The following is a 9612-nucleotide window of genomic DNA, read 5'->3' on the forward strand; positions in this document are numbered from 1 at the left end:
TAGTGATGCCTTTTGCGCTCACGAATGCACCGGCTGCGTTCATGGATCTCATGAATCGCGTCTGCAAGCCGTATTTAGACAAATTCGTCATAGTCTTCATCGACGATATCCTTATATATTCCAAGAACCAAGCTGACCACGAGAAGCACCTCCGTTGCATTCTCGAATTACTACAGCGTGAGAAACTCTACGCCAAATTTTCGAAGTGTGAATTCTGGCTACGAGAGGTTCAGTTTTTAGGTCACGTTGTGAGTGAGCGTGGTATCCAAGTGGATCCCGCTAAGGTAGAGGCAGTCATGAACTGGCAAGAGCCAAAGACGCCTACCGAAATTCGTAGTTTCCTGGGATTAGCAGGATACTACCGGAGGTTTATTGAAAATTTTTCAAGGATTGCTGCGCCCTTGACTTCCCTAACCAAGAAGAAAGAAAAGTTTATTTGGGGCCCAAAGCAGCAAGAGTCCTTCGAAATACTGAAGCAAAAGCTAAGCAACGCACCTGTGTTGACCTTACCTGAAGGTACAGAAGAATTCGTAGTTTACTGCGATGCATCGCACACCGGCATGGGGTGTGTGCTTATGCAGAAGGGCAAGGTGATTGCCTATGCTTCAAGGCAATTAAAAGTGCACGAAAAGAATTACACCACCCACGACTTGGAGTTGGGTGCCGTTGTATTTGCACTAAAATTGTGGAGGCACTACCTTTATGGTATTAAATTTGTGATTTATTCTGATCACAAAAGCCTCCAGCACCTGTTCAACCAGAAGGAGTTGAACATGAGGCAGCGCCGTTGGATGGAAACCTTGAATGACTATGATTGCGAGATCAGGTACCATCCCGGCAAGGCGAATGTGGTCGCTGATGCCTTAAGCAGGAAAGAAAGGGTAAAACCTATTCGAATCAATGCCAAAAGCATTAAGGTCAAGAACAATTTAATTGAAAGGATTTTAGCTGCACAGCGAGAGGATGTGTTGGAAGCTAATTATCCTAATGAAAAGTTAGGAGTAACTGAGGAGCAGTTGACTCTTAGCAAGGATGGAGTCCTTAGATTAAACGGACGAATATGGGTTCCGATTTATGGAGGACTACGAGATGTTATCCTCCAGGAAGCCCATAGTTCCAAATATTCGGTCCATCCTGGTGCTGACAAGATGTATCAAGATTTAAAGGCAACTTATTGGTGGATAGGCTTGAAAAAGTCTGTGGCCGCCCACGTAGCAAAGTGCTTGACTTGTGCTCAAGTCAAGGCCGAGCACCGAAAGCCGTCTGGCTTGCTACAACAGCCTGAGCTTCCCGAGTGGAAGTGGGAATGCGTGACTATGGACTTCATAACCAAGTTACCCAAAACCAGGAAAGGAAACGATACAATATGGGTCATAGTTGATAGGCTGACTAAATCAGCTCATTTTCTACCCATCAAGGAGACGTATAGCTCCGATATGTTAGCCCAACTTTATGTTGATAAGATTGTAGCTTTACACGGCATACCTGTGTCTATTATCTCCGACAGGGATACTAGATACACGTCTCACTTCTGGAAGAGTTTCCAGCAATCTTTGGGCACGCGTTTGAACTTCAGTACGGCTTACCATCCACAGACGGACGGTCAAAGTGAGCGTACTATTCAAACGCTAGAAGACATGCTTCGTGCATGTGCAATCGATTTAGGCGGTAACTGGGATAAGAATCTACCCCTGATCGAATTCTCCTACAATAATAGCTACCACACCAGCATAAAGGCTGCGCCTTTCAAGGCATTATACGGTAGGAAATGTAGATCGCCTGTTTGTTGGGCGGAAGTAGGAGAGGTCCAATTATCAGGACCAGAGATTGTTTTCCAGACAACGGACAAGATTGTCCAGATCCGGGAACGTCTCAAGGCTGCCCGCGATAGGCAGAAAAGCTACGCTGATCCAAAACGTAAGGATCTTCACTTCGAAGTAGGTGAAAAAGTGTTGCTTAAGGTATCACCCTGGAAGGGGGTGATGCGTTTCGGCAAGAAAGGCAAACTGAGTCCGAGATACATAGGACCTTTTGAGGTCATTGAACGGATCGGGTCAGTCGCCTATAAGTTGAACTTGCCTGAAGAGCTCAATGGAATTCACAATGTGTTCCACATCTGCAATCTCAAAAAGTGCTTCGCCGATGAATCATTGGTGATTCCACACACAGATGTGCATATAGATGAGAGCTTAAAGTTTGTAGAAAAACCTTTGTCGATTGAAGATCGACAGGTGAAGAAGCTTCGAAGAAAGCACGTACCAATTGTAAAGGTCAAATGGGATGCTCGCAGAGGTCCCGAATATACGTGGGAAGTCGAAGCCACAATGAAAGAAAAGTACCCCTATTTATTTGAGTAAATCTCGGGTCGAGATTTATTTTAAGGGGGTGAGGATGTAACACCTCGAATTTTTACGTCCAATAATGTGTTAACACGTGTCATTTGATTACACGTGGCATTTATATTAAATAAAGGACAGATTTTGACAAACCTTGAAAGTATATAAATTCGAGGGTTATAAATGTCAACAAGGGTAAATATACTGTATAGTAACCCTAAATAATGCTTGAACCTTCAAACGAATAAACCATAGATCGTACAGAAGCGAAACGCGAAAGAAAGTGAGAGATTACAAGCTACAGGGGTTAACCGTGTCAACATGTTTAATTATACCTCTGAGTGACCCTTTGACGTTCCCAAGGCTTGTAACGATATTATACACTCACTAAAATATAATACATAAATTTCGCGAAGATTCGTTATGAAACGAGAAAGTTACGATCGAATTCGTAGGAGAAGGGTTAAAAGCGTCAATAATGAAAGTTAAGGCTTTCTGAATAATTAATAAACTAATCAGGGGCTTAACAACGCGGGTAAATAACACGAGGTCCTTAGTTGTAATTAACCGAGGGCCAAACCGCAAAGTTACCCCTTCAAACCTGAAAGGTCAGGTAAATCATTACGAAAGATTTCGTCATTAATTACCGGATTCTGATAATCATTACAAAAGATTTTAAAAATCTGAAAAACAGGCCCCTCGCGACCCGCGTGATGTCTTGGCCTAAGTTGAGGCGGGCCGCGAGCCTCCTCGTTTACGCGCCTGATATTTGAAACTCAGGCGACCCGCATTAAAAGTGCATGGAACTCCCATGCGGGCCGCGTGGGACGCCCAGATGCAGAAAGTTGTAACTACATGCCTTTTGGAGCCTTTGAACGACCAACAACCAATAAATGAGGCATGGGCACCCTATGCTCGACCCATATCACTTAGGGGCACCTTCCATTCATCCAAGGGCACTTGTAGACCCTTGTGTGATGATCCTGGACCTTGACATTGGCTATAAATAGCAAGGTTATGTCCATAAGTTCATCACAACTCAAAACACTTCTATCTGATCATTTCAAGAGCTTCCAAGTCTTCTTCTCTGCTCTATAATCAGCTCTCAACTTCTGTAAGTTGCTTAGATCAATGGTAGTTCATTTTATGCTTAGTAAATGGCTAGAAACCAAACCGTCGTAAACACGGTTTGACTTTTAATTAAATCAGTGATGGTTCAGTCTTATGACGAATCAAAAGTGGTTATGAGTTGGTATTTATGAGGGTAATAAACCCCTAAAAAGGGTTCCCTCTGATCACCACTCTAACTATGTCAAATATCGAGTCAAACGCGCACTTAAAAAGTCAACAGAAAGTCATTTTGCCGTTTTCTACATAATCTGTAATGTATACGTTATGAAACCTGTTTTGATGTTCATAAAACATGATATTAAGCATATAAACTTGTTTGCGCTCGTTTGAATCGACCATTTGCTATATTGACCCGGTTCGGAGCCGAATGTCGCAAAAGTTTGACTTTTGCATTGACTTCAGTTCTGACCCGTTTTAGTGAGGTATAGATATACCTTAGGACTCTCTTAGGACCAGGTTACATGATGGTATAAACCTCTGTGATCGGTTCATGAGTTATCCGAGTCTTTTGCACATTTCCGTTAATCGCCTAAAGGTTGACCGTAACGCCATTTCGAAAATAAAACGAGTATTCCGGACACATGAACGGACCAGAACCTTGCTTATTAAATTATAAGCATGTCCTTAAAGTTTCACGTCAATCCGAGGTCTAGAATGAGAGTTATGCTAAATAGCGCAACTAAAGTAAACTTTTGTAATAAACGACGCAATTAGCATAACGCCTATCTAAACCAAGATTTCGTCACCAAAACTTTTACCCACTGTATTAAAATAATATTTTGGGAATTTTAAAGATTTTTAATAATTTTTACCTTGCTCATAACCTGCGGTTATGGCTACGGTTCGGTAAATACCGAATATGCCCTTTTCGGCCAAAACTTGAGTTCTACAAGGTCTTTTGACCCGATTCCAGTTGCTACTGGTTCCAAATAATAAATAAAGTATTTTAAGCTTTATAAGCTGTTCGGGAAACTCAGATTTCCTGTAGAACTCGAAAAGCCCTTTTAAAAGTCTTTAAAATGACCGAAAAACCCCTACGGGGCGTAATATTAACTAAAACTCGTTACGGGCATCACGGAAGGTATCCTACTGATACCACAACCTCTTTAAGGCATATTGACTTAGGAAATAAGCGTAGGACTCTCATGGTTAACCGTTTCGCCTATCGCGCGCACGGTTCGGCTTATGAAACTAGTTTTCATAAATTAGCCGATACGGGTCAAATAATATTATTTGAACCCCAAAATCCAGAGTGTGAACGATAAACCCATATAAAACAAGTCTCTGAACTTGTTAGGTCAGAATCACACTCCATTCTCGGTTTTCGCCTTTTCGCGCGATTAAACCATATCTATATATATCGGAACCAACCGGTCTAGGCTACGGCTAATATAAGGACCCGTTAGGATTCTAAGAGGTTAATTAAAACCTTCGTTCCAGATTAGGAGCCCCGGTAAAAGCTATCGGCGATTTAATCGAACTAAGGATATATACTTGCAAAGGTAAATACTTTAACTTATTTCCCCTATATGGGCTTGGGTTACGGTATGTTAATACCGCTTGATTGAGCATTATATTTTTCCATCGCTTAGGTGGTTAATTAAATAATATGATCGGCTCATTTAAACAGTTTTGTTTCTTAAAAGCCTTTGGGGGGTTTAATGACCGTTGTCCCGGATATCCTTGGCATCATTTTACGAAATGGCCACGACCATCGACATCCCGGTGTAGGCGTACACCCGGTATATATTGTCGACATTAAATTAAAAGACGTAACCGTTGGTTTTTATACTACGGTTTTACGCAATGTGGTGTGTCTATAAATCTTTAACCCGGCACGACCCGGGCTACTGAACGCATAAAAGAACATGTAAAACGTTCACAAGATTTTAATAATTTTCCCAAGTTATAAAAGAGTTTGTGCCTTGTGCATTCAAATCAATTTTAATAAACATTTTCAAATGTGTCAGTTGAATGTATTTACCAGTGTAAACTGACGTATTTTCCCCAAAAAGATTAAGTGCAGGTACTATACGAAATGGGCTGGTATAGGCGTCCTAAGCATCGTACATAGTCTCGCAAACTCAATGCTGCATCTGAATGAACAATATTTATTATTTTGATCCTCTGTGGATATATTCAACTTCTGTAATACATTTGATATTACAACCAGAGGTTGAAGTATATATTTATCTTTAAGCTTCCGCTGTGCATTTATATAATTGTGTGGTTTGACTATATTGTTGCCAACATCGTCACGGTAATCCCCCACCGGGCCCACCGGTGAAACACGTGGAAATCGGGGTGTGACATAAGTAAATCTTCAATTCAGAGATCCAAAGCCTAGTCGCTCTCTGCGCACGACCCGATCACCCCTGATTACCTGCCTCGAAAAGACAAAAAATGTGGCTGAGCTCATGGCCCAGTGCTCGGATGCAGAACACAATGGACAAACATAATAATTCGAATAATAAAGATAGTAAAAAATCATTTTTTTAAAGTTCCTCCGACTGATTGCTCCACCATGCCAGAATAGGACAAGGAAATAAAGGCTGAATCAACAAGGGTTAAGAATATTTTATACCGAGTACCCTACAGATCAAAATATCCAAAACGCACCAAATTATATCTTATCTCACATTTCATCACATATCAAAATGACACACTAGATTGGCCACTCTAGTATATCCCAAATTCGGAAGGTGTGTATGGCACTACACTACTCAACCGCCCAAATAATCACATCATGTCGAATCGAATCCTAGGATGCATCCATACGCCTCCCAAATATCCCAAAGGCTCTCCCGCGAGCATAAGTAAACCACAAACATATAATCTCATAACAAAATGGAGACGACGTGAACTAATCACACCGTCACGGAAAGTGTCATGCTATTGGCGCCACAACAACATGCCTATGGTATCTCCATAGGTAGTTGACTCGGTATCCCTATCTCCTGTCTACAAGTCTAGGGTTCTACGGTCGCTCTAGTGAACACATAATCCAACCTCACACCTGTAACAACTGCCACTAAAATCAATAATTAGGACGATAATTAGTCAATAAGAAAACCCTAATTGAGACACCCAATTAATTCTGCACTAGCCCTAAAATTTTCAGAACAATCGGAATTAGGATCAGGACCCCTAAAACTCGAGGGGGGCAAACCCTAGTTGATAATTATCTAAAATAAAACGTAGCTATGTTCTGATTGGCTGGATTTTTGAGTCACCTAAGCTATACCCGAGCTAGGCAGCCTATGAATTAGACTGCTTAGCTTACGGACCGTAAGGGGGTTAGGCATACGGTCCGTAAGCGAGCCTCAAAAATTCCTATAAATAGCCGACATTGGCACTTAGCTTCTGGTGTTAAAACGTCGCACAAGTTCTGTCTGTACGACGAGTTAGAGCAATTACAGTTCACAACACACACACACGAATCACGAGGTGCTGCCGCAATCAGGGTAATAACTCGATCGCTATTACGATTCAACGTCCGATCGATTATAACTATCCAACGATTGTCCGAGTGCTGCTCAAATTGAGCTTGTACTTTTTTATTCATTGTGATTTCAACTTGAATGTTTGAGTGCTGTTCGAATTCGGACTATGCTCTGTCATTCGTTGTGAATCCATTGGATTATTAAGTATCGCACTTGATAATAGTTGTGAGGGTTTAATCTCGTGAATTGACGTAACTGCTGAATTAGTTACTAATCCTGTTTGTGTGTGCATTGTTATTTAAATTAGGTTAGCAGGCTAATCAGTAAAGCTTATACTCTGCTCGTAAATCTGCAATGTGAGTCATTCTCTTTTTATCAACTGTTTTACAAAACTCCAAATTATTTTCAAAGTTATAGTTACAGTGATTAAGTCTTTGTAATCACCAAGTTACAGCCGGTATGTGGGGTTTTGTATATATTACTTGATAATCTTCAACATTGGGGCAGCCAATGGGTGATATGACCATAATCACAGACACCACTGGACAGGTGGGCCAGTGGGTCGAGTGGTAAAGTACCGTGGGTAGTTGGTTTGATAATCAGAAACATTGTAATCGCTCTTAATACTGTGAATTACAACTAATGTGTCGTTTTAGTAAAATGAATGATTCACTCAGTATTTCCCCGCTGACAAAACCTTTTTCAAACATGTTTCAGGTGATATGTTGTGAGCAAAGAAAGAAAAGTGCCGAGAAGCACTCCCAGCTTAGAAAAGTGGCTCATTGTAAATAAATAAAAGAAACATGTTTTGAAAATAAAGATTTCCCGGAGAAATCACATTATTGTAAATTTCGGGAATTTATCCCTAAGTTATGAAACGAGCAGTTTAAATTATTGAAAGATCCTGTTTTAAAAAGACTTCCGCTGTCGCCTAAATTAAATACCGCAGGATTTCTGTCCCGCGGCTCCTGAAACGGGTCAAACCGGGTTGGGGGCCGTGACAACACCCAAAGTATGTTCACCAAGAATAAAGAGCCTATGACAAAATATAATCAAAGCGATAGCACGCAAACGAATTTAATAAGTTTTCAGAAGCACACAACAATTTAGCTCAATAGCAAGGAAGCGGATCATACAAATGAGTCGTAGATCAGCTGATAGATCTTATATAAAGAGATTAGCATGTATTTCGCACATAAAAAGAATATCGCAGAACATCCGTACCTGAACGAGTGTCTAGAACTTCTAAAGTCTCAAGTCAAAGGTCCACCGACGTGCTCAACAAAATCTACACGAGTAATTATACACCTAAATTAGGAGTATTAAATAATGGGTCTGCTATTCTTTCTCAAAAACTCCCAACCTCACTAATAGTTATTATTTATATATTGTTGGTAATGACATTACTACTTTTATTATTATTTTATTATCATCCATTGTTAGTATGGTTGGTTCTGTTACTTAGGAAAACAATTTAGCAAACTCATTAACTCAAATATAACTGACATACTTTTAATAACTACATAAGTTAACTAAACCAACCAAGGACCATTTCAAAATAAATAAGGAGCTTTACAACTGAACTGGAACTTGATACTTCCAAATGGGGACTTCATATTCTTACCCTTAGTGACTTGGAATATTTGACCAGTAGGCTAAACAAAGTGGGCCCACCGGAGATTATAACTTAGTAAACAGAATGCGGACTCAGAACGAACACGACTTGACCTGGTAGAGAGAAAAAGTGGAACAGGCCTGACCCGTTTATTCATTTATTGAAATCTTTTGACCCGTTTGTTAAACTCTAATTATGTAGCTACCAACAAAATGTTTATAATAATAAAAATCTAATCAGGTCATCTTTGTAAAATGCATATTCTTGATTTAGTAAACTCTTAAAGTTTATAAGGTGTAACCCGAGCTTGGTAATTATACGAGACCTTGGTTTGCTGGTTGTGTTTAAGAAAGGAAAATAATGGCTGGAGAAGTAGTAGGAAGTTTGGACATATAGCAAAAGGCCCAGCAAAGTGATCCGATTCTCCGGTCTAACATCTTAGGACAGAACAAATAAATACAATTATTGAGCATATATTGTTCCTTTATAACTCTGAAATTATATTAGTATTTACTCAATTTATTTATGCCCATACCCTTCCTTAAAGCAGTGTCCAAATGGAATGATAATACAACCTGAGCAAACTAATTGATGATTTACCTCAAGAATTTCAAAGGTTGTTGATCTGAATATTATCACCCCAGCTTCTTTACAGTAATGGCTTGAAGGTTGACTGGGCTCGATTAGAACGCAAGAACAACAAATGGGGCGTGTAGATTGATCAGGTGAAAGGATTTCTGATGAGATTGAAGTTGGTTTGATTCTCATAAGGCTTAGTTATGAGGAGATACAGTGATTGCGATTTGTGAGCGGGAATTCCGGTAACGAACCGTTAAGGGCTTCGTGGGGATATGGGGAAAAGTATTTGGGTTTGAAAATTGTGGTTTGACTCTGTACATATGCTTATTATATGAATAATAATAATATAATTTATTTATTATTTTGTATATATATTGACTGATGGTTATTATTTTCTATATATATGTATATTTCAATAAATTAAGCACGAGTATTTCAACACTATCCCCTTAAATTGAATTTCGTCCCTGAAATTCTAACGATGCCTAACAGAAATCCTAAGAACACG

The 9612-nt window shown here is 39.9% G+C and overlaps 1 long non-coding RNA gene across 1 annotated transcript; it reads right to left on the bottom strand.

Annotated features, from left to right (window-relative positions):
• Positions 1–5683: 5683 nt before the first annotated feature.
• On the bottom strand, positions 5684–9381 carry LOC110914822. The gene is made up of 3 exons (XR_002578626.2): positions 9126–9381; positions 8135–8198; positions 5684–5850 (listed from the first exon to the last, which is right to left on the bottom strand). It is a non-coding gene; the product is annotated as an uncharacterized LOC110914822 (long non-coding RNA).
• Between the last annotated feature and the right edge of the window lie 231 nt (positions 9382–9612).

This window comes from Helianthus annuus, chromosome 15 (assembly GCF_002127325.2).
Source record: "Helianthus annuus cultivar XRQ/B chromosome 15, HanXRQr2.0-SUNRISE, whole genome shotgun sequence".
Taxonomy (NCBI): domain Eukaryota; kingdom Viridiplantae; phylum Streptophyta; class Magnoliopsida; order Asterales; family Asteraceae; genus Helianthus; species Helianthus annuus.